This window comes from Argiope bruennichi, chromosome 7, assembly GCF_947563725.1.
Source record: "Argiope bruennichi chromosome 7, qqArgBrue1.1, whole genome shotgun sequence".
Lineage (NCBI taxonomy): Eukaryota > Metazoa > Arthropoda > Arachnida > Araneae > Araneidae > Argiope > Argiope bruennichi.
In genome coordinates this window covers 116317623-116342422 of record NC_079157.1, presented here as the reverse complement: position 1 = coordinate 116342422, position 24800 = coordinate 116317623, and positions in this window count along the sequence as shown.

Here is a 24800-nt window from a genome sequence, read left to right as displayed (position 1 = left end):
CCAGCAATCTGCATTATAGAACCATTTCTGTATCATCCAGTTATCTGCATTGCAGAATCATTTCTGCATCATCCAGCGATATGCATTGCAGAATCAGTTCTGAATCATGCAGCTATCTGCATTATAGAACCCTTTCTGCATCATCCAATGATCTGTATTATAGAACCATTTCTGCATCATACAACGATCTTCAATGCAGAATCATTTCTGCGTCATCCAGTGATCTGCATTGCAGAATCATTTCTGCATCATACAACGATCTTCAATGCAGAATCATTTCTGCATCATCCAGCGATCTGTATTATAGAACCATTTCTGCATCATCCAACGATCTGTATTATAGAACCATTTCTGCGTCATCCAGTGATCTGCATTGCAGAATCATTTCTGCATCATACAACGATCTTCAATGCAGAATCATTTCTGCATCATCCAGCAATCTGCATTATAGAACCATTTCTGTATCATCCAGTTATCTGCATTGCAGAATCATTTCTGCATCATCCAGCGATATGCATTGCAGAATCAGTTTTGCATCATGCAGCTATCTGCATTATAGAACCCTTTCTGCATCATCCAGCGATCTGCATTTCTGCATCGTCCAACGATCTGCAATGCAGAATCATTTCTGCATCATCCAGCGATCTGTATTATAGAACCATTTCTGCATCATCCAACGATCTGTATTATAGAACCATTTCTGCGTCATCCAGTGATCTGCATTATAGAACCATTTCTGTATCATCCAGTTATCTTCAATGCAGAATCATTTCTGCGTCATCCAGTGATCTGCATTGCAGAATCATTTCTGCATCATACAACGATCTTCAATGCAGAATCATTTCTGCATCATCCAGCAATCTGCATTATAGAACCATTTCTGTATCATCCAGTTATCTGCATTGCAGAATCATTTCTGCATCATCCAGCGATATGCATTGCAGAATCAGTTCTGCATCATGCAGCTATCTGCATTATAGAACCCTTTCTGCATCATCCAGCGATCTGCATTTCTGCATCGTCCAACGATCTGCAATGCAGAATCATTTCTGCATCATCCAGCGATCTGTATTATAGAACCATTTCTGCGTCATCCAGTGATCTGCATTATAGAACCATTTCTGTATCATCCAGTTATCTGCATTGCAGAATCATTTCTGCATCATCCAGCGATATGCATTGCAGAATCAGTTCTGCATCATGCAGCTATCTGCATTATAGAACCCTTTCTGCATCATCCAATGATCTGTATTATAGAACCATTTCTGCATCATACAACGATCTTCAATGCAGAACCATTTCTGCATCATCCAGCGATCTGTATTATAGAACCATTTCTGCATCATCCAACGATCTGAATTATAGAACCATTTCTGCATCATCCAGCGATCTGAATTATAGAACCATTTCTGCATCATCCAACGATCTGTATTATAGAACCATTTCTGCGTCATCCAGTGATCTGCATTGCAGAATCATTTCTGCATCATACAACGATCTTCAATGCAGAATCATTTCTGCATCATCCAGCAATCTGCATTATAGAACCATTTCTGTATCATCCAGTTATCTGCATTGCAGAATCATTTCTGCATCATCCAGCGATCTGTATTATAGAACCATTTCTGCATCATCCAACGATCTGAATTATAGAACCATTTCTGCATCATCCAGCGATCTGAATTATAGAACCCTTTCTGCATCATCCAACGATCTGTATTATAGAACCATTTCTGCATCATACAACGATCTTCAATGCAGAATCATTTCTGCATCATCCAGCGATCTGTATTATAGAACCATTTCTGCATCATCCAACGATCTGAATTATAGAACCATTTCTGCATCATCCAGCGATCTGAATTATAGAACCATTTCTGCATCATCCAGCGATCTGAATTATAGAACCATTTCTGCGTCATCCAGTGATCTGCATTGCAGAATCATTTCTGCATCATACAACGATCTTCAATGCAGAATCATTTCTGCATCATCCAGCAATCTGCATTATAGAACCATTTCTGTATCATCCAGTTATCTGCATTGCAGAATCATTTCTGCATCATCCAGCGATATGCATTGCAGAATCAGTTCTGCATCATGCAGCTATCTGCATTATAGAACCCTTTCTGCATCATCCAGCGATCTGCATTTCTGCATCGTCCAACGATCTGCAATGCAGAATCATTTCTGCATCATCCAGCGATCTGTATTATAGAACCATTTCTGCATCATCCAACGATCTGTATTATAGAACCATTTCTGCGTCATCCAACGATCTGTATTATAGAACCATTTCTGCATCATACAACGATCTTCAATGCAGAATCATTTCTGCATCATCCAGCGATCTGTATTATAGAACCATTTCTGCATCATCCAACGATCTGAATTATAGAACCATTTCTGCATCATCCAGCGATCTGAATTATAGAACCATTTCTGCATCATCCAGCGATCTGAATTATAGAACCATTTCTGCGTCATCCAGTGATCTGCATTGCAGAATCATTTCTGCATCATACAACGATCTTCAATGCAGAATCATTTCTGCATCATCCAGCAATCTGCATTATAGAACCATTTCTGTATCATCCAGTTATCTGCATTGCAGAATCATTTCTGCATCATCCAGCGATATGCATTGCAGAATCAGTTTTGCATCATGCAGCTATCTGCATTATAGAACCCTTTCTGCATCATCCAGCGATCTGCATTTCTGCATCGTCCAACGATCTGCAATGCAGAATCATTTCTGCATCATCCAGCGATCTGTATTATAGAACCATTTCTGCATCATACAACGATCTTCAATGCAGAATCATTTCTGCATCATCCAGCAATCTGAATTATAGAACCATTTCTGCATCATCCAGCGATCTGAATTATAGAACCATTTCTGCATCATCCAGCGATCTGAATTATAGAACCATTTCTGCGTCATCCAGTGATCTGCATTGCAGAATCATTTCTGCATCATACAACGATCTTCAATGCAGAATCATTTCTGCATCATCCAGCGATCTGTATTATAGAACCATTTCTGCATCATCCAACGATCTGTATTATAGAACCATTTCTGCATCATCCAGAGATCTTCAATGCAGAATCATTTCTGCATCATCCAGCGATCTGTATTATAGAACCATTTCTGCATCATCCAACGATCTGTATTATAGAACCATTTCTGCATCATCCAGCGATCTGTATTATAGAACCATTTCTGCATCATCCAACGATCTGTATTATAGAACCATTTCTGCGTCATCCAGTGATCTGCATTGCAGAATCATTTCTGCATCATACAACGATCTTCAATGCAGAATCATTTCTGCATCATCCAGCAATCTGCATTATAGAACCATTTCTGTATCATCCAGTTATCTTCATTGCAGAATCATTTCTGCATCATCCAGCGATATGCATTGCAGAATCAGTTCTGCATCATACAACGATCTTCAATGCAGAATCATTTCTGCATCATCCAACGATCAGTATTATAGAACCATTTCTTCATCATCCAACGATCTTCAATGCAGAACCATTTCTGCGTCATCCAGTGATCTGCATTGCAGAATCATTTCTGCATCATACAACGATCTTCAATGCAGAATCATTTCTGCATCATCCAGCGATCTGTATTATAGAACCATTTCTGCATCATACAACGATCTTCAATGCAGAATCATTTCTGCATCATCCAGCAATCTGAATTATAGAACCATTTCTGCATCATCCAGCGATCTGAATTATAGAACCATTTCTGCATCATCCAGCGATCTGAACTATAGAACCATTTCTGCGTCATCCAGTGATCTGCATTGCAGAATCATTTCTGCATCATACAACGATCTTCAATGCAGAATCATTTCTGCATCATCCAGCGATCAGTATTATAGAACCATTTCTGCATCATCCAACGATCTGTATTATAGAACCATTTCTGCGTCATCCAGTGATCTGCATTGCAGAATCATTTCTGCATCATACAACGATCTTCAATGCAGAATCATTTCTGCATCATCCAGCAATCTGCATTATAGAACCATTTCTGTATCATCCAGTTATCTGCATTGCAGAATCATTTCTGCATCATCCAGCGATATGCATTGCAGAATCAGTTCTGCATCATGCAGCTATCTGCATTATAGAACCCTTTCTGCATCATCCAACGATCTGTATTATAGAACCATTTCTGCATCATACAACGATCTTCAATGCAGAATCATTTCTGCATCATCCAGCGATCTGTATTATAGAACCATTTCTGCATCATCCAACGATCTGAATTATAGAACCATTTCTGCATCATCCAGCGATCTGAATTATAGAACCATTTCTGCATCATCCAGCGATCTGAATTATAGAACCATTTCTGCGTCATCCAGTGATCTGCATTGCAGAATCATTTCTGCATCATCCAGCGATCTGTATTATAGAACCATTTCTGCATCATCCAACGATCTGAATTATAGAACCATTTCTGCATCATCCAGCGATCTGAATTATAGAACCATTTCTGCATCATCCAGCGATCTGAATTATAGAACCATTTCTGCGTCATCCAGTGATCTGCATTGCAGAATCATTTCTGCATCATACAACGATCTTCAATGCAGAATCATTTCTGCATCATCAAGCAATCTGAATTATAGAACCATTTCTGCATCATCGAGCGATCTGAATTATAGAACCATTTCTGCGTCATCCAGTGATCTGCATTGCAGAATCATTTCTGCATCATACAACGATCTTCAATGCAGAATCATTTCTGCATCATCCAGCGATCTGTATTATAGAACCATTTCTGCATCATCCAACGATCTGTATTATAGAACCATTTCTGCATCATCCAGAGATCTTCAATGCAGAATCATTTCTGCATCATCCAGTGATCTGTATTATAGGACCATTTCTGCATCATCCAACGATCTGTATTATAGAACCATTTCTGCATCATCCAGAGATCTTCAATGCAGAATCATTTCTGCATCATCCAGCGATCTGTATTATAGAACCATTTCTGCATCATCCAACGATCTGAATTATAGAACCATTTCTGCGTCATCCAGTGATCTGCATTGCAGAATCATTTCTGCATCATACAACGATCTTCAATGCAGAATCATTTCTGCATCATCAAACGATCTGTATTATAGAACCATTTCTGCATCATACAACGATCTTCAATGCAGAATCATTTCTGCATCATCCAGCGATCTGTATTATAGAACCATTTCTGCATCATCCAACGATCTGAATTATAGAACCATTTCTGCATCATCCAGCGATCTGAATTATAGAACCATTTCTGCATCATCCAGCGATCTGAATTATAGAACCATTTCTGCGTCATCCAGTGATCTGCATTGCAGAATCATTTCTGCATCATACAACGATCTTCAATGCAGAATCATTTCTGCATCATCCAGCAATCTGCATTATAGAACCATTTCTGTATCATCCAGTTATCTGCATTGCAGAATCATTTCTGCATCATCCAGCGATATGCATTGCAGAATCAGTTCTGCATCATGCAGCTATCTGCATTATAGAACCCTTTCTGCATCATCCAGCGATCTGCATTTCTGCATCGTCCAACGATCTGCAATGCAGAATCATTTCTGCATCATCCAGCGATCTGTATTATAGAACCATTTCTGCATCATCCAACGATCTGTATTATAGAACCATTTCTGCATCTTACAACGATCTTCAATGCAGAATCATTTCTGCATCATCCAGCAATCTGAATTATAGAACCATTTCTGCATCATCCAGTTATCTGCATTGCAGAATCATTTCTGCATCATCCAGCGATATGCATTGCAGAATCAGTTCTGCATCATGCAGCTATCTGCATTATAGGACCCTTTCTGCATCATCCAACGATCTGTATTCTAGAACCATTTCTGCATCATACAACGATCTTCAATGCAGAATCATTTCTGCATCATCCAGCAATCTGAATTATAGAACCATTTCTGTATCATCCAGTTATCTGCATTGCAGAATCATTTCTGCATCATCCAGCGATATGCATTGCAGAATCAGGTCTGCATCATGCAGCTATCTGCATTATAGAACCCTTTCTGCATCATCCAACGATCTGTATTATAGAACCATTTCTGCATCATACAACGATCTTCAATGCAGAATCATTTCTGCATCATCCAGCGATCTGTATTATAGAACCATTTCTGCATCATCCAACGATCTGAATTATAGAACCATTTCTGCATCATCCAGCGATCTGAATTATAGAACCATTTCTGCATCATCCAGCGATCTGAATTATAGAACCATTTCTGCGTCATCCAGTGATCTGCATTGCAGAATCATTTCTGCATCATACAACGATCTTCAATGCAGAATCATTTCTGCATCATCCAGCAATCTGCATTATAGAACCATTTCTGTATCATCCAGTTATCTGCATTGCAGAATCATTTCTGCATCATCCAGCGATATGCATTGCAGAATCAGTTCTGCATCATGCAGCTATCTGCATTATAGAACCCTTTCTGCATCATCCAGCGATCTGCATTTCTGCATCGTCCAACGATCTGCAATGCAGAATCATTTCTGCATCATCCAGCGATCTGTATTATAGAACCATTTCTGCATCATCCAACGATCTGTATTATAGAACCATTTCTGCGTCATCCAACGATCTGTATTATAGAACCATTTCTGCATCATACAACGATCTTCAATGCAGAATCATTTCTGCATCATCCAGCGATCTGTATTATAGAACCATTTCTGCATCATCCAACGATCTGAATTATAGAACCATTTCTGCATCATCCAGCGATCTGAATTATAGAACCATTTCTGCATCATCCAGCGATCTGAATTATAGAACCATTTCTGCGTCATCCAGTGATCTGCATTGCAGAATCATTTCTGCATCATACAACGATCTTCAATGTAGAATCATTTCTGCATCATCCAGCGATCTGTATTATAGAACCATTTCTGCATCATCCAACGATCTGAATTATAGAACCATTTCTGCATCATCCAGCGATCTGAATTATAGAACCATTTCTGCATCATCCAACGATCTGAATTATAGAACCATTTCTGCATCATCCAGCGATCTGAATTATAGAACCATTTCTGCATCATCCAGCGATCTGAATTATAGAACCATTTCTGCATCATCCAGCGATCTGAATTATAGAACCATTTCTGTATCATCCAGTATTCTGCATTGCAGAATCATTTCTGCATCATCCAGCGATATGCATTGCAGAATCAGTTTTGCATCATGCAGCTATCTGCATTATAGAACCCTTTCTGCATCATCCAGCGATCTGCATTTCTGCATCGTCCAACGATCTGCAATGCAGAATCATTTCTGCATCATCCAGCGATCTGTATTATAGAACCATTTCTGCATCATCCAACGATCTGTATTATAGAACCATTTCTGCATCATACAACGATCTTCAATGCAGAATCATTTCTGCATCATCCAGCAATCTGAATTATAGAACCATTTCTGCATCATCCAGCGATCTGAATTATAGAACCATTTCTGCATCATCCAGCGATCTGAATTATAGAACCATTTCTGCGTCATCCAGTGATCTGCATTGCAGAATCATTTCTGCATCATACAACGATCTTCAATGCAGAATCATTTCTGCATCATCCAGCGATCTGTATTATAGAACCATTTCTGCATCATCCAACGATCTGAATTATAGAACCATTTCTGCATCATCCAGCGATCTGAATTATAGAACCATTTCTGCATCATCCAACGATCTGAATTATAGAACCATTTCTGCATCATCCAGCGATCTGAATTATAGAACCATTTCTGCATCATCCAGCGATCTGAATTATAGAACCATTTCTGTATCATCCAGTATTCTGCATTGCAGAATCATTTCTGCATCATCCAACGATCTGAATTATAGAACCATTTCTGCATCATCCAGCGATCTGAATTATAGAACCATTTCTGCATCATCCAACGATCTGAATTATAGAACCATTTCTGCATCATCCAGCGATCTGAATTATAGAACCATTTCTGCATCATCCAGCGATCTGAATTATAGAACCATTTCTGTATCATCCAGTATTCTGCATTGCAGAATCATTTCTGCATCATACAACGATCTTCAATGCAGAATCATTTCTGCATCATCCAGCGATCTGTATTATAGAACCATTTCTGCATCATCCAGCGATCTGAATTATAGAACCATTTCTGCATCATCCAACGATCTGAATTATAGAACCATTTCTGCATCATCCAGCGATCTGAATTATAGAACCATTTCTGCATCATCCAGCGATCTGCATTATAGAACCCTTTCTGCATCATCCAGCGATCTGCATTTCTGCATCGTCCAACGATCTGCAATGCAGAATCATTTCTGCATCATCCAGCGATCTGTATTATAGAACCATTTCTGCATCATCCAACGATCTGTATTATAGAACCATTTCTGCGTCATCCAACGATCTGTATTATAGAACCATTTCTGCATCATACAACGATCTTCAATGCAGAATCATTTCTGCATCATCCAGCGATCTGTATTATAGAACCATTTCTGCATCATCCAACGATCTGAATTATAGAACCATTTCTGCATCATCCAGCGATCTGAATTATAGAACCATTTCTGCATCATCCAACGATCTGAATTATAGAACCATTTCTGCATCATCCAGCGATCTGAATTATAGAACCATTTCTGCATCATCCAGCGATCTGAATTATAGAACCATTTCTGCATCATCCAGCGATCTGAATTATAGAACCATTTCTGTATCATCCAGTATTCTGCATTGCAGAATCATTTCTGCATCATCCAGCGATATGCATTGCAGAATCAGTTTTGCATCATGCAGCTATCTGCATTATAGAACCCTTTCTGCATCATCCAGCGATCTGCATTTCTGCATCGTCCAACGATCTGCAATGCAGAATCATTTCTGCATCATCCAGCGATCTGTATTATAGAACCATTTCTGCATCATCCAACGATCTGTATTATAGAACCATTTCTGCATCATACAACGATCTTCAATGCAGAATCATTTCTGCATCATCCAGCGATCTGTATTATAGAACCATTTCTGCATCATCCAGCGATCTGAATTATAGAACCATTTCTGCATCATCCAGCGATCTGAATTATAGAACCATTTCTGCATCATCCAGCGATCTGAATTATAGAACCATTTCTGCATCATCCAGCGATCTGAATTATAGAACCATTTCTGCGTCATCCAGTGATCTGCATTGCAGAATCATTTCTGCATCATACAACGATCTTCAATGCAGAATCATTTCTGCATCATCCAGCGATCTGTATTATAGAACCATTTCTGCATCATCCAACGATCTGTATTATAGAACCATTTCTGCATCATCCAGAGATCTTCAATGCAGAATCATTTCTGCATCATCCAGCGATCTGTATTATAGAACCATTTCTGCATCATCCAACGATCTGTATTATAGAACCATTTCTGCATCATCCAGCGATCTGTATTATAGAACCATTTCTGCATCATCCAACGATCTGTATTATAGAACCATTTCTGCGTCATCCAGTGATCTGCATTGCAGAATCATTTCTGCATCATACAACGATCTTCAATGCAGAATCATTTCTGCATCATCCAGCAATCTGCATTATAGAACCATTTCTGTATCATCCAGTTATCTTCATTGCAGAATCATTTCTGCATCATCCAGCGATATGCATTGCAGAATCAGTTCTGCATCATGCAGCTATCTGCATTATAGAACCCTTTCTGCATCATCCAGCGATCTGCATTTCTGCATCGTCCAACGATCTGCAATGCAGAATCATTTCTGCATCATCCAGCGATCTGTATTATAGAACCATTTCTGCATCATCCAACGATCTGTATTATAGAACCATTTCTGCGTCATCCAGTGATCTGCATTATAGAACCATTTCTGTATCATCCAGTTATCTGCATTGCAGAATCATTTCTGCATCATCCAGCGATATGCATTGCAGAATCAGTTCTGCATCATGCAGCTATCTGCATTATAGAACCCTTTCTGCATCATCCAATGATCTGTATTATAGAACCATTTCTGCATCATACAACGATCTTCAATGCAGAATCATTTCTGCATCATCCAGCGATCTGTATTATAGAACCATTTCTGCATCATCCAGTTATCTGCATTGCAGAATCATTTCTGCATCATCCAGCGATATGCATTGCAGAATCAGTTCTGCATCATGCAGCTATCTGCATTATAGAACCCTTTCTGCATCATCCAGTTATCTGCATTGCAGAATCATTTCTGCATCATCCAGCGATCTGTATTATAGAACCATTTCTGCATCATACAACGATCTGAATTATAGAACCATTTCTGCATCATCCAGCGATCTGAATTATAGAACCATTTCTGCATCATCCAGTTATCTGCATTGCAGAATCATTTCTGCATCATCCAGCGATATGCATTGCAGAATCAGTTCTGCATCATGCAGCTATCTGCATTATAGAACCCTTTCTGCATCATCCAACGATCTGTATTATAGAACCATTTCTGCATCATACAACGATCTTCAATGCAGAATCATTTCTGCATCATCCAGCAATCTGCATTATAGAACCATTTCTGTATCATCCAGTTATCTGCATTGCAGAATCATTTCTGCATCATCCAGCGATCTGTATTATAGAACCATTTCTGCATCATCCAACGATCTGAATTATAGAACCATTTCTGCATCATCCAGCGATCTGAATTATAGAACCCTTTCTGCATCATCCAACGATCTGTATTATAGAACCATTTCTGCATCATACAACGATCTTCAATGCAGAATCATTTCTGCATCATCCAGCGATCTGTATTATAGAACCATTTCTGCATCATCCAACGATCTGAATTATAGAACCATTTCTGCATCATCCAGCGATCTGAATTATAGAACCATTTCTGCATCATCCAGCGATCTGAATTATAGAACCATTTCTGCGTCATCCAGTGATCTGCATTGCAGAATCATTTCTGCATCATACAACGATCTTCAATGCAGAATCATTTCTGCATCATCCAGCAATCTGCATTATAGAACCATTTCTGTATCATCCAGTTATCTGCATTGCAGAATCATTTCTGCATCATCCAGCGATATGCATTGCAGAATCAGTTCTGCATCATGCAGCTATCTGCATTATAGAACCCTTTCTGCATCATCCAGCGATCTGCATTTCTGCATCGTCCAACGATCTGCAATGCAGAATCATTTCTGCATCATCCAGCGATCTGTATTATAGAACCATTTCTGCATCATCCAACGATCTGTATTATAGAACCATTTCTGCATCATACAACGATCTTCAATGCAGAATCATTTCTGCATCATCCAGCGATCTGTATTATAGAACCATTTCTGCATCATCCAACGATCTGAATTATAGAACCATTTCTGCATCATCCAGCGATCTGAATTATAGAACCATTTCTGCATCATCCAGCGATCTGAATTATAGAACCCTTTCTGCGTCATCCAACGATCTGTATTATAGAACCATTTCTGCATCATACAACGATCTTCAATGCAGAATCATTTCTGCATCATCCAGCGATCTGTATTATAGAACCATTTCTGCATCATCCAACGATCTGAATTATAGAACCATTTCTGCATCATCCAGCGATCTGAATTATAGAACCATTTCTGCATCATCCAGCGATCTGAATTATAGAACCATTTCTGCGTCATCCAGTGATCTGCATTGCAGAATCATTTCTGCATCATACAACGATCTTCAATGCAGAATCATTTCTGCATCATCCAGCAATCTGCATTATAGAACCATTTCTGTATCATCCAGTTATCTGCATTGCAGAATCATTTCTGCATCATCCAGCGATATGCATTGCAGAATCAGTTTTGCATCATGCAGCTATCTGCATTATAGAACCCTTTCTGCATCATCCAGCGATCTGCATTTCTGCATCGTCCAACGATCTGCAATGCAGAATCATTTCTGCATCATCCAGCGATCTGTATTATAGAACCATTTCTGCATCATCCAACGATCTGTATTATAGAACCATTTCTGCATCATACAACGATCTTCAATGCAGAATCATTTCTGCATCATCCAGCAATCTGAATTATAGAACCATTTCTGCATCATCCAGCGATCTGAATTATAGAACCATTTCTGCATCATCCAGCGATCTGAATTATAGAACCATTTCTGCGTCATCCAGTGATCTGCATTGCAGAATCATTTCTGCATCATACAACGATCTTCAATGCAGAATCATTTCTGCATCATCCAGCGATCTGTATTATAGAACCATTTCTGCATCATCCAGAGATCTTCAATGCAGAATCATTTCTGCATCATCCAGCGATCTGTATTATAGAACCATTTCTGCATCATCCAACGATCTGTATTATAGAACCATTTCTGCATCATCCAGCGATCTGTATTATAGAACCATTTCTGCATCATCCAACGATCTGAATTATAGAACCATTTCTGCATCATCCAGCGATCTGAATTATAGAACCATTTCTGCATCATCCAGCGATCTGAATTATAGAACCATTTCTGCGTCATCCAGTGATCTGCATTGCAGAATCATTTCTGCATCATACAACGATCTTCAATGCAGAATCATTTCTGCATCATCCAGCAATCTGCATTATAGAACCATTTCTGTATCATCCAGTTATCTGCATTGCAGAATCATTTCTGCATCATCCAGCGATATGCATTGCAGAATCAGTTCTGCATCATGCAGCTATCTGCATTATAGAACCCTTTCTGCATCATCCAGCGATCTGCATTTCTGCATCGTCCAACGATCTGCAATGCAGAATCATTTCTGCATCATCCAGCGATCTGTATTATAGAACCATTTCTGCATCATCCAACGATCTGTATTATAGAACCATTTCTGCGTCATCCAACGATCTGTATTATAGAACCATTTCTGCATCATACAACGATCTTCAATGCAGAATCATTTCTGCATCATCCAGCGATCTGTATTATAGAACCATTTCTGCATCATCCAACGATCTGAATTATAGAACCATTTCTGCATCATCCAGCGATCTGAATTATAGAACCATTTCTGCATCATCCAGCGATCTGAATTATAGAACCATTTCTGCGTCATCCAGTGATCTGCATTGCAGAATCATTTCTGCATCATACAACGATCTTCAATGCAGAATCATTTCTGCATCATCCAGCAATCTGCATTATAGAACCATTTCTGTATCATCCAGTTATCTGCATTGCAGAATCATTTCTGCATCATCCAGCGATATGCATTGCAGAATCAGTTTTGCATCATGCAGCTATCTGCATTATAGAACCCTTTCTGCATCATCCAGCGATCTGCATTTCTGCATCGTCCAACGATCTGCAATGCAGAATCATTTCTGCATCATCCAGCGATCTGTATTATAGAACCATTTCTGCATCATCCAACGATCTGTATTATAGAACCATTTCTGCATCATACAACGATCTTCAATGCAGAATCATTTCTGCATCATCCAGCAATCTGAATTATAGAACCATTTCTGCATCATCCAGCGATCTGAATTATAGAACCATTTCTGCATCATCCAGCGATCTGAATTATAGAACCATTTCTGCGTCATCCAGTGATCTGCATTGCAGAATCATTTCTGCATCATACAACGATCTTCAATGCAGAATCATTTCTGCATCATCCAGCGATCTGTATTATAGAACCATTTCTGCATCATCCAACGATCTGTATTATAGAACCATTTCTGCATCATCCAGAGATCTTCAATGCAGAATCATTTCTGCATCATCCAGCGATCTGTATTATAGAACCATTTCTGCATCATCCAACGATCTGTATTATAGAACCATTTCTGCATCATCCAGCGATCTGTATTATAGAACAATTTCTGCATCATCCAACGATCTGTATTATAGAACCATTTCTGCGTCATCCAGTGATCTGCATTGCAGAATCATTTCTGCATCATACAACGATCTTCAATGCAGAATCATTTCTGCATCATCCAGCAATCTGCATTATAGAACCATTTCTGTATCATCCAGTTATCTTCATTGCAGAATCATTTCTGCATCATCCAGCGATCTGTATTATAGAACCATTTCTGCATCATCCAACGATCTGTATTATAGAACCATTTCTGCGTCATCCAGTGATCTGCATTATAGAACCATTTCTGTATCATCCAGTTATCTGCATTGCAGAATCATTTCTGCATCATCCAGCGATATGCATTGCAGAATCAGTTCTGCATCATGCAGCTATCTGCATTATAGAACCCTTTCTGCATCATCCAATGATCTGTATTATAGAACCATTTCTGCATCATACAACGATCTTCAATGCAGAATCATTTCTGCATCATCCAGCGATCTGTATTATAGAACCATTTCTGCATCATCCAACGATCTGAATTATAGAACCATTTCTGCATCATCCAGCGATCTGAATTATAGAACCATTTCTGCATCATCCAGCGATCTGAATTATAGAACCATTTCTGCGTCATCCAGTGATCTGCATTGCAGAATCATTTCTGCATCATACAACGATCTTCAATGCAGAATCATTTCTGCATCATCCAGCAATCTGCATTATAGAACCATTTCTGTATCATCCAGTTATCTGCATTGCAGAATCATTTCTGCATCATCCAGCGATATGCATTGCAGAATCAGTTTTGCATCATGCAGCTATCTGCATTATAGAACCCTTTCTGCATCATCCAGCGATCTGCAATTCTGCATCGTCCAACGATCTGCAATGCAGAATCATTTCTGCATCATCCAGCGATCTGTATTATAGAACCATTTCTGCATCATCCAACGATCTGTATTATAGAACCATTTCTGCATCATACAACGATCTTCAATGCAGAATCATTTCTGCATCATCCAGCAATCTGAATTATAGAACCATTTCTGCATCATCCAGCGATCTGAATTATAGAACCATTTCTGCATCATCCAGCGATCTGAATTATAGAACCATTTCTGCGTCATCCAGTGATCTGCATTGCAGAATCATTTCTGCATCATACAACGATCTTCAATGCAGAATCATTTCTGCATCATCCAGCGATCTGTATTATAGAACCATTTCTGCATCATCCAACGATCTGTATTATAGAACCATTTCTGCATCATCCAGAGATCTTCAATGCAGAATCATTTCTGCATCATCCAGCGATCTGTATTATAGAACCATTTCTGCATCATCCAACGATCTGTATTATAGAACCATTTCTGCATCATCCAGCGATCTGTATTATAGAACCATTTCTGCATCATCCAACGATCTGTATTATAGAACCATTTCTGCGTCATCCAGTGATCTGCATTGCAGAATCATTTCTGCATCATACAACGATCTTCAATGCAGAATCATTTCTGCATCATCCAGCAATCTGCATTATAGAACCATTTCTGCATCATCCAGCGATCTGTATTATAGAACCATTTCTGCATCATCCAACGATCTGTATTATAGAACCATTTCTGTGTCATCCAGTGATCTGCATTGCAGAATCATTTCTGCATCATACAACGATCTTCATTGCAGAATCATTTCTGCATCATCCAGCGATATGCATTGCAGAATCAGTTCTGCATCATGCAGCTATCTGCATTATAGAACCCTTTCTGCATCATCCAGCGATCTGCATTTCTGCATCGTCCAACGATCTGCAATGCAGAATCATTTCTGCATCATCCAGCGATCTGTATTATAGAAACATTTCTGCATCATCCAACGATCTGTATTATAGAACCATTTCTGCGTCATCCAGTGATCTGCATTATAGAACCATTTCTGTATCATCCAGTTATCTGCATTGCAGAATCATTTCTGCATCATCCAGCGATATGCATTGCAGAATCAGTTCTGCATCATGCAGCTATCTGCATTATAGAACCCTTTCTGCATCATCCAATGATCTGTATTATAGAACCATTTCTGCATCATACAACGATCTTCAATGCAGAATCATTTCTGCATCATCCAGCGATCTGTATTATAGAACCATTTCTGCATCATCCAACGATCTGAATTATAGAACCATTTCTGCATCATCCAGCGATCTGAATTATAGAACCATTTCTGCATCATCCAGCGATCTGAATTATAGAACCATTTCTGCGTCATCAAGTGATCTGCATTGCAGAATCATTTCTGCATCATACAACGATCTTCAATGCAGAATCATTTCTGCATCATCCAGCAATCTGCATTATAGAACCATTTCTGTATCATCCAGTTATCTGCATTGCAGAATCATTTCTGCATCATCCAGCGATATGCATTGCAGAATCAGTTCTGAATCATGCAGCTATCTGCATTATAGAACCCTTTCTGCATCATCCAATGATCTGTATTATAGAACCATTTCTGCATCATACAACGATCTTCAATGCAGAATCATTTCTGCGTCATCCAGTGATCTGCATTGCAGAATCATTTCTGCATCATACAACGATCTTCAATGCAGAATCATTTCTGCATCATCCAGCGATCTGTATTATAGAACCATTTCTGCATCATCCAACGATCTGTATTATAGAACCATTTCTGCGTCATCCAGTGATCTGCATTGCAGATTCATTTCTGCATCATACAACGATCTCCAATGCAGAATCATTTCTGCATCATCCAGCAATCTGCATTATAGAACCATTTCTGTATCATCCAGTTATCTGCATTGCAGAATCATTTCTGCATCATCCAGCGATATGCATTGCAGAATCAGTTCTGCATCATGCAGCTATCTGCATTATAGAACCCTTTCTGCATCATCCAGCGATCTGCATTTCTGCATCATCCAACGATCTGTATTATAGAACCATTTCTGCGTCATCCAGTAATCTGCATTGCAGAATCATTTCTGCATCATACAACGATCTTCAATGCAGAATCATTTCTGCATCATCCAGCAATCTGCATTATAGAACCATTTCTGTATCATCCAGTTATCTGCATTGCAGAATCATTTCTGCATCATCCAGCGATATGCATTGCAGAATCAGTTCTGAATCATGCAGCTATCTGCATTATAGAACCCTTTCTGCATCATCCAATGATCTGTATTATAGAACCATTTCTGCATCATACAACGATCTTCAATGCAGAATCATTTCTGCGTCATCCAGTGATCTGCATTGCAGAATCATTTCTGCATCATACAACGATCTCCAATGCAGAATCATTTCTGCATCATCCAGCAATCTGCATTATAGAACCATTTCTGTATCATCCAGTTATCTGCATTGCAGAATCATTTCTGCATCATCCAGCGATATGCATTGCAGAATCAGTTCTGCATCATGCAGCTATCTGCATTATAGAACCCTTTCTGCATCATCCAATGATCTGTATTATAGAACCATTTCTGCATCATACAACGATCTTCAATGCAGAACCATTTCTGCGTCATCCAGTGATCTGCATTGCAGATTCATTTCTGCATCATACAACGATCTCCAATGCAGAATCATTTCTGCATCATCCAGCAATCTGCATTATAGAACCATTTCTGTATCATCCAGTTATCTGCATTGCAGAATCATTTCTGCATCATCCAGCGATATGCATTGCAGAATCAGTTCTGCATCATGCAGCTATCTGCATTATAGAACCCTTTCTGCATCATCCAGCGATCTGCATTTCTGCATCATCCAACGATCTGTATTATAGAACCATTTCTGCGTCATCCAGTAATCTGCATTGCAGAATCATTTCTGCATCATACAACGATCTTCAATGCAGAATCATTTCTGCATCATCCAGCAATCTGCATTATAGAACCATTTCTGTATCATCCAGTTATCTGCATTGCAGAATCATTTCTGCATCATCCAGCGATATGCATTGCAGAATCAGTTCTGAATCATGCAGCTATCTGCATTATAGAACCCTTTCTGCATCATCCAATGATCTGTATTATAGAACCATTTCTGCATCATACAACGATCTTCAATGCAGAATCATTTCTGCGTCATCCAGTGATCTGCATTGCAGAATCATTTCTGCATCATACAACGATCTTCAATGCAGAATCATTTCTGCATCATCCAGCGATCTGCATTATAGAACCATTTCTGTATCATCCAACGATCTGTATTATAGAACCATTTCTGCGTCATCCAGTGATCTGCATTGCAGAATCATTTCTGCATCATACAACGATCTCCAATGCAGAATCATTTCTGCATCATCCAGCAATCTGCATTATAGAACCATTTCTGCATCATCCAACGATCTGTATTATAGAACCATTTCTGCGTCATCCAGTGATCTGCATTGCAGAATCATTTCTGCATCATACAACGATCTCCAATGCAGAATCATTTCTGCATCATCCAGCAATCTGCATTATAGAACCATTTCTGCATCATCCAACGATCTGTATTATAGAACCATTTCTGCGTCATCCAGTGATCTGCATTGCAGAATCATTTCTGCATCATACAACGATCTCCAATGCAGAATCATTTCTGCATCATCCAGCGATCTGCATTATAGAACCATTTCTGCATCATCCAACGATCTGTATTATAGAACCATTTCTGCGTCATCCAGTGATCTGCATTGCAGAATCATTTCTGCATCATACAACGATCTCCAATGCAGAATCATTTCTGCATCATCCAGCAATCTGCATTATAGAACCATTTCTGTATCATCCAGTTATCTGCATTGCAGAATCATTTCTGCATCATCCAGCGATATGCATTGCAGAATCAGTTCTGAATCATGCAGCTATCTGCATTATAGAACCCTTTCTGCATCATCCAATGATCTGTATTATAGAACCATTTCTGCATCATACAACGATCTTCAATGCAGAATCATTTCTGCGTCATCCAGTGATCTGCATTGCAGAATCATTTCTGCATCATACAACGATCTTCAATGCAGAATCATTTCTGCATCATCCAGCGATCTGTATTATAGAACCATTTCTGCATCATCCAACGATCTGTATTATAGAACCATTTCTGCGTCATCCAGTGATCTGCATTGCAGAATCATTTCTGCATCATACAACGATCTTCAATGCAGAATCATTTCTGCATCATCCAGCAATCTGCATTATAGAACCATTTCTGTATCATCCAGTTATCTGCATTGCAGAATCATTTCTGCATCATCCAGCGATATGCATTGCAGAATCAGTTCTGCATCATGCAGCTATCTGCATTATAGAACCCTTTCTGCATCATCCAGCGATCTGCATTTCTGCATCGTCCAACGATCTGCAATGCAGAATCATTTCTGCATCATCCAGCGATCTGTATTATAGAACCATTTCTGCATCATCCAACGATCTGTATTATAGAACCATTTCTGCGTCATCCAGTGATCTGCATTATAGAACCATTTCTGTATCATCCAGTTATCTGCATTGCAGAATCATTTCTGCATCATCCAGCGATATGCATTGCAGAATCAGTTCTGCATCATGCAGCTATCTGCATTATAGAACCCTTTCTGCATCATCCAATGATCTGTATTATAGAACCATTTCTGCATCATCCAGCGATCTGAATTATAGAACCATTTCTGCATCATCCAGCGATCTGAATTATAGAACCATTTCTGCATCATCCAACGATCTGAATTATAGAACCATTTCTGCGTCATCCAGTGATCTGCATTGCAGAATCATTTCTGCATCATACAACGATCTTCAATGCAGAATCATTTCTGCATCATCCAGCGATCTGTATTATAGAACCATTTCTGCATCATCCAACGATCTGAATTATAGAACCATTTCTGCATCATCCAGCGATCTGAATTATAGAACCATTTCTGCGTCATCCAGTGATCTGCATTGCAGAATCATTTCTGCATCATACAACGATCTTCAATGCAGAATCATTTCTGCATCATCCAGCAATCTGCATTATAGAACCATTTCTGTATCATCCAGTTATCTGCATTGCAGAATCATTTCTGCATCATCCAGCGATCTGTATTATAGAACCATTTCTGCATCATCCAACGATCTGAATTATAGAACCATTTCTGCATCATCCAGCGATCTGAATTATAGAACCCTTTCTGCATCATCCAACGATCTGTATTATAGAACCATTTCTGCATCATACAACGATCTTCAATGCAGAATCATTTCTGCATCATCCAGCAATCTGCATTATAGAACCATTTCTGCATCATCCAACGATCTGTATTATAGAACCATTTCTGCGTCATCCAGTGATCTGCATTGCAGAATCATTTCTGCATCATACAACGATCTCCAATGCAGAATCATTTCTGCATCATCCAGCGATCTGCATTATAGAACCATTTCTGCATCATCCAACGATCTGTATTATAGAACCATTTCTGCGTCATCCAGTGATCTGCATTGCAGAATCATTTCTGCATCATACAACGATCTCCAATGCAGAATCATTTCTGCATCATCCAGCAATCTGCATTATAGAACCATTTCTGTATCATCCAGTTATCTGCATTGCAGAATCATTTCTGCATCATCCAGCGATATGCATTGCAGAATCAGTTCTGAATCATGCAGCTATCTGCATTATAGAACCCTTTCTGCATCATCCAATGATCTGTATTATAGAACCATTTCTGCATCATACAACGATCTTCAATGCAGAATCATTTCTGCGTCATCCAGTGATCTGCATTGCAGAATCATTTCTGCATCATACAACGATCTTCAATGCAGAATCATTTCTGCATCATCCAGCGATCTGTATTATAGAACCATTTCTGCATCATCCAACGATCTGTATTATAGAACCATTTCTGCGTCATCCAGTGATCTGCATTGCAGAATCATTTCTGCATCATACAACGATCTTCAATGCAGAATCATTTCTGCATCATCCAGCAATCTGCATTATAGAACCATTTCTGTATCATCCAGTTATCTGCATTGCAGAATCATTTCTGCATCATCCAGCGATATGCATTGCAGAATCAGTTCTGCATCATGCAGCTATCTGCATTATAGAACCCTTTCTGCATCATCCAGCGATCTGCATTTCTGCATCGTCCAACGATCTGCAATGCAGAATCATTTCTGCATCATCCAGCGATCTGTATTATAGAACCATTTCTGCATCATCCAACGATCTGTATTATAGAACCATTTCTGCGTCATCCAGTGATCTGCATTATAGAACCATTTCTGTATCATCCAGTTATCTGCATTGCAGAATCATTTCTGCATCATCCAGCGATATGCATTGCAGAATCAGTTCTGCATCATGCAGCTATCTGCATTATAGAACCCTTTCTGCATCATCCAATGATCTGTATTATAGAACCATTTCTGCATCATACAACGATCTTCAATGCAGAATCATTTCTGCATCATCCAGCGATCTGTATTATAGAACCATTTCTGCATCATCCAACGATCTGAATTATAGAACCATTTCTGCATCATCGAGCGATCTGAATTATAGAACCATTTCTGCGTCATCCAGTGATCTGCATTGCAGAATCATTTCTGCATCATACAACGATCTTCAATGCAGAATCATTTCTGCATCATCCAGCAATCTGCATTATAGAACCATTTCTGTATCATCCAGTTATCTGCATTGCAGAATCATTTCTGCATCATCCAGCGATCTGTATTATAGAACCATTTCTGCATCATCCAACGATCTGAATTATAGAACCATTTCTGCATCATCCAGCGATCTGAATTATAGAACCCTTTCTGCATCATCCAGCAATCTGCATTATAGAACCATTTCTGCATCATCCAACGATCTGTATTATAGAACCATTTCTGCGTCATCCAGTGATCTGCATTGCAGAATCATTTCTGCATCATACAACGATCTTCAATGCAGAATCATTTCTGCATCATCCAGCAATCTGCATTATAGAACCATTTCTGCATCATCCAACGATCTGTATTATGGAACCATTTCTGCGTCATCCAGTGATCTGCATTGCAGAATCATTTCTGCATCATACAACGATCTTCAATGCAGAATCATTTCTGCATCATCCAGCAATCTGCATTATAGAACCATTTCTGTATCATCCAGTTATCTGCATTGCAGAATCATTTCTGCATCATCCAGCGATATGCATTGCAGAATCAGTTCTGAATCATGCAGCTATCTGCATTATAGAACCCTTTCTGCATCATCCAATGATCTGTATTATAGAACCATTTCTGCGTCATCCAGTGATCTGCATTGCAGAATCATTTCTGCATCATACAACGATCTCCAATGCAGAATCATTTCTGCATCATCCAGCGATCTGCATTATAGAACCATTTCTGCATCATCCAACGATCTGTATTATAGAACCATTTCTGCGTCATCCAGTGATCTGCATTGCAGAATCATTTCTGCATCATACAACGATCTCCAATGCAGAATCATTTCTGCATCATCCAGCAATCTGCATTATAGAACCATTTCTGTATCATCCAGTTATCTGCATTGCAGAATCATTTCTGCATCATCCAGCGATATGCATTGCAGAATCAGTTCTGAATCATGCAGCTATCTGCATTATAGAACCATTTCTGCATCATCCAACGATCTGTATTATAGAACCATTTCTGCGTCATCCAGTGATCTGCATTGCAGAATCATTTCTGCATCATACAACGATCTCCAATGCAGAATCATTTCTGCATCATCCAGCGATCTGCATTATAGAACCATTTCTGCATCATCCAACGATCTGTATTATAGAACCATTTCTGCGTCATCCAGTGATCTGCATTGCAGAATCATTTCTGCATCATACAACGATCTCCAATGCAGAATCATTTCTGCATCATCCAGCAATCTGCATTATAGAACCATTTCTGTATCATCCAGTTATCTGCATTGCAGAATCATTTCTGCATCATCCAGCGATATGCATTGCAGAATCAGTTCTGAATCATGCAGCTATCTGCATTATAGAACCCTTTCTGCATCATCCAATGATCTGTATTATAGAACCATTTCTGCATCATACAACGATCTTCAATGCAGAATCATTTCTGCGTCATCCAGTGATCTGCATTGCAGAATCATTTCTGCATCATACAACGATCTTCAATGCAGAATCATTTCTGCATCATCCAGCGATCTGTATTATAGAACCATTTCTGCATCATCCAACGATCTGTATTATAGAACCATTTCTGCGTCATCCAGTGATCTGCATTGCAGAATCATTTCTGCATCATACAACGATCTTCAATGCAGAATCATTTCTGCATCATCCAGCAATCTGCATTATAGAACCATTTCTGTATCATCCAGTTATCTGCATTGCAGAATCATTTCTGCATCATCCAGCGATATGCATTGCAGAATCAGTTCTGCATCATACAACGATCTCCAATGCAGAATCATTTCTGCATCATCCAGCAATCTGCATTATAGAACCATTTCTGCATCATCCAACGATCTGTATTATAGAACCATTTCTGCGTCATCCAGTGATCTGCATTGCAGAATCATTTCTGCATCATACAACGATCTCCAATGCAGAATCATTTCTGCATCATCCAGCAATCTGCATTATAGAACCATTTCTGCATCATCCAACGATCTGTATTATAGAACCATTTCTGCGTCATCCAGTGATCTGCATTGCAGAATCATTTCTGCATCATACAACGATCTCCAATGCAGAATCATTTCTGAATCATCCAGCGATCTGCATTATAGAACCATTTCTGCATCATCCAACGATCTGTATTATAGAACCATTTCTGCGTCATCCAGTGATCTGCATTGCAGAATCATTTCTGCATCATACAACGATCTCCAATGCAGAATCATTTCTGCATCATCCAGCAATCTGCATTATAGAACCATTTCTGTATCATCCAGTTATCTGCATTGCAGAATCATTTCTGCATCATCCAGCGATATGCATTGCAGAATCAGTTCTGAATCATGCAGCTATCTGCATTATAGAACCCTTTCTGCATCATCCAATGATCTGTATTATAGAACCATTTCTGCATCATACAACGATCTTCAATGCAGAATCATTTCTGCGTCATCCAGTGATCTGCATTGCAGAATCATTTCTGCATCATACAACGATCTTCAATGCAGAATCATTTCTGCATCATCCAGCGATCTGTATTATAGAACCATTTCTGCATCATCCAACGATCTGTATTATAGAACCATTTCTGCGTCATCCAGTGATCTGCATTGCAGAATCATTTCTGCATCATACAACGATCTTCAATGCAGAATCATTTCTGCATCATCCAGCAATCTGCATTATAGAACCATTTCTGTATCATCCAGTTATCTGCATTGCAGAATCATTTCTGCATCATCCAGCGATATGCATTGCAGAATCAGTTCTGCATCATGCAGCTATCTGCATTATAGAACCCTTTCTGCATCATCCAGCGATCTGCATTTCTGCATCGTCCAACGATCTGCAATGCAGAATCATTTCTGCATCATCCAGCGATCTGTATTATAGAACCATTTCTGCGTCATCCAGTGATCTGCATTATAGAACCATTTCTGTATCATCCAGTTATCTGCATTGCAGAATCATTTCTGCATCATCCAGCGATATGCATTGCAGAATCAGTTCTGCATCATGCAGCTATCTGCATTATAGAACCCTTTCTGCATCATCCAATGATCTGTATTATAGAACCATTTCTGCATCATCCAGCGATCTGAATTATAGAACCATTTCTGCATCATCCAGCGATCTGAATTATAGAACCATTTCTGCATCATCCAACGATCTG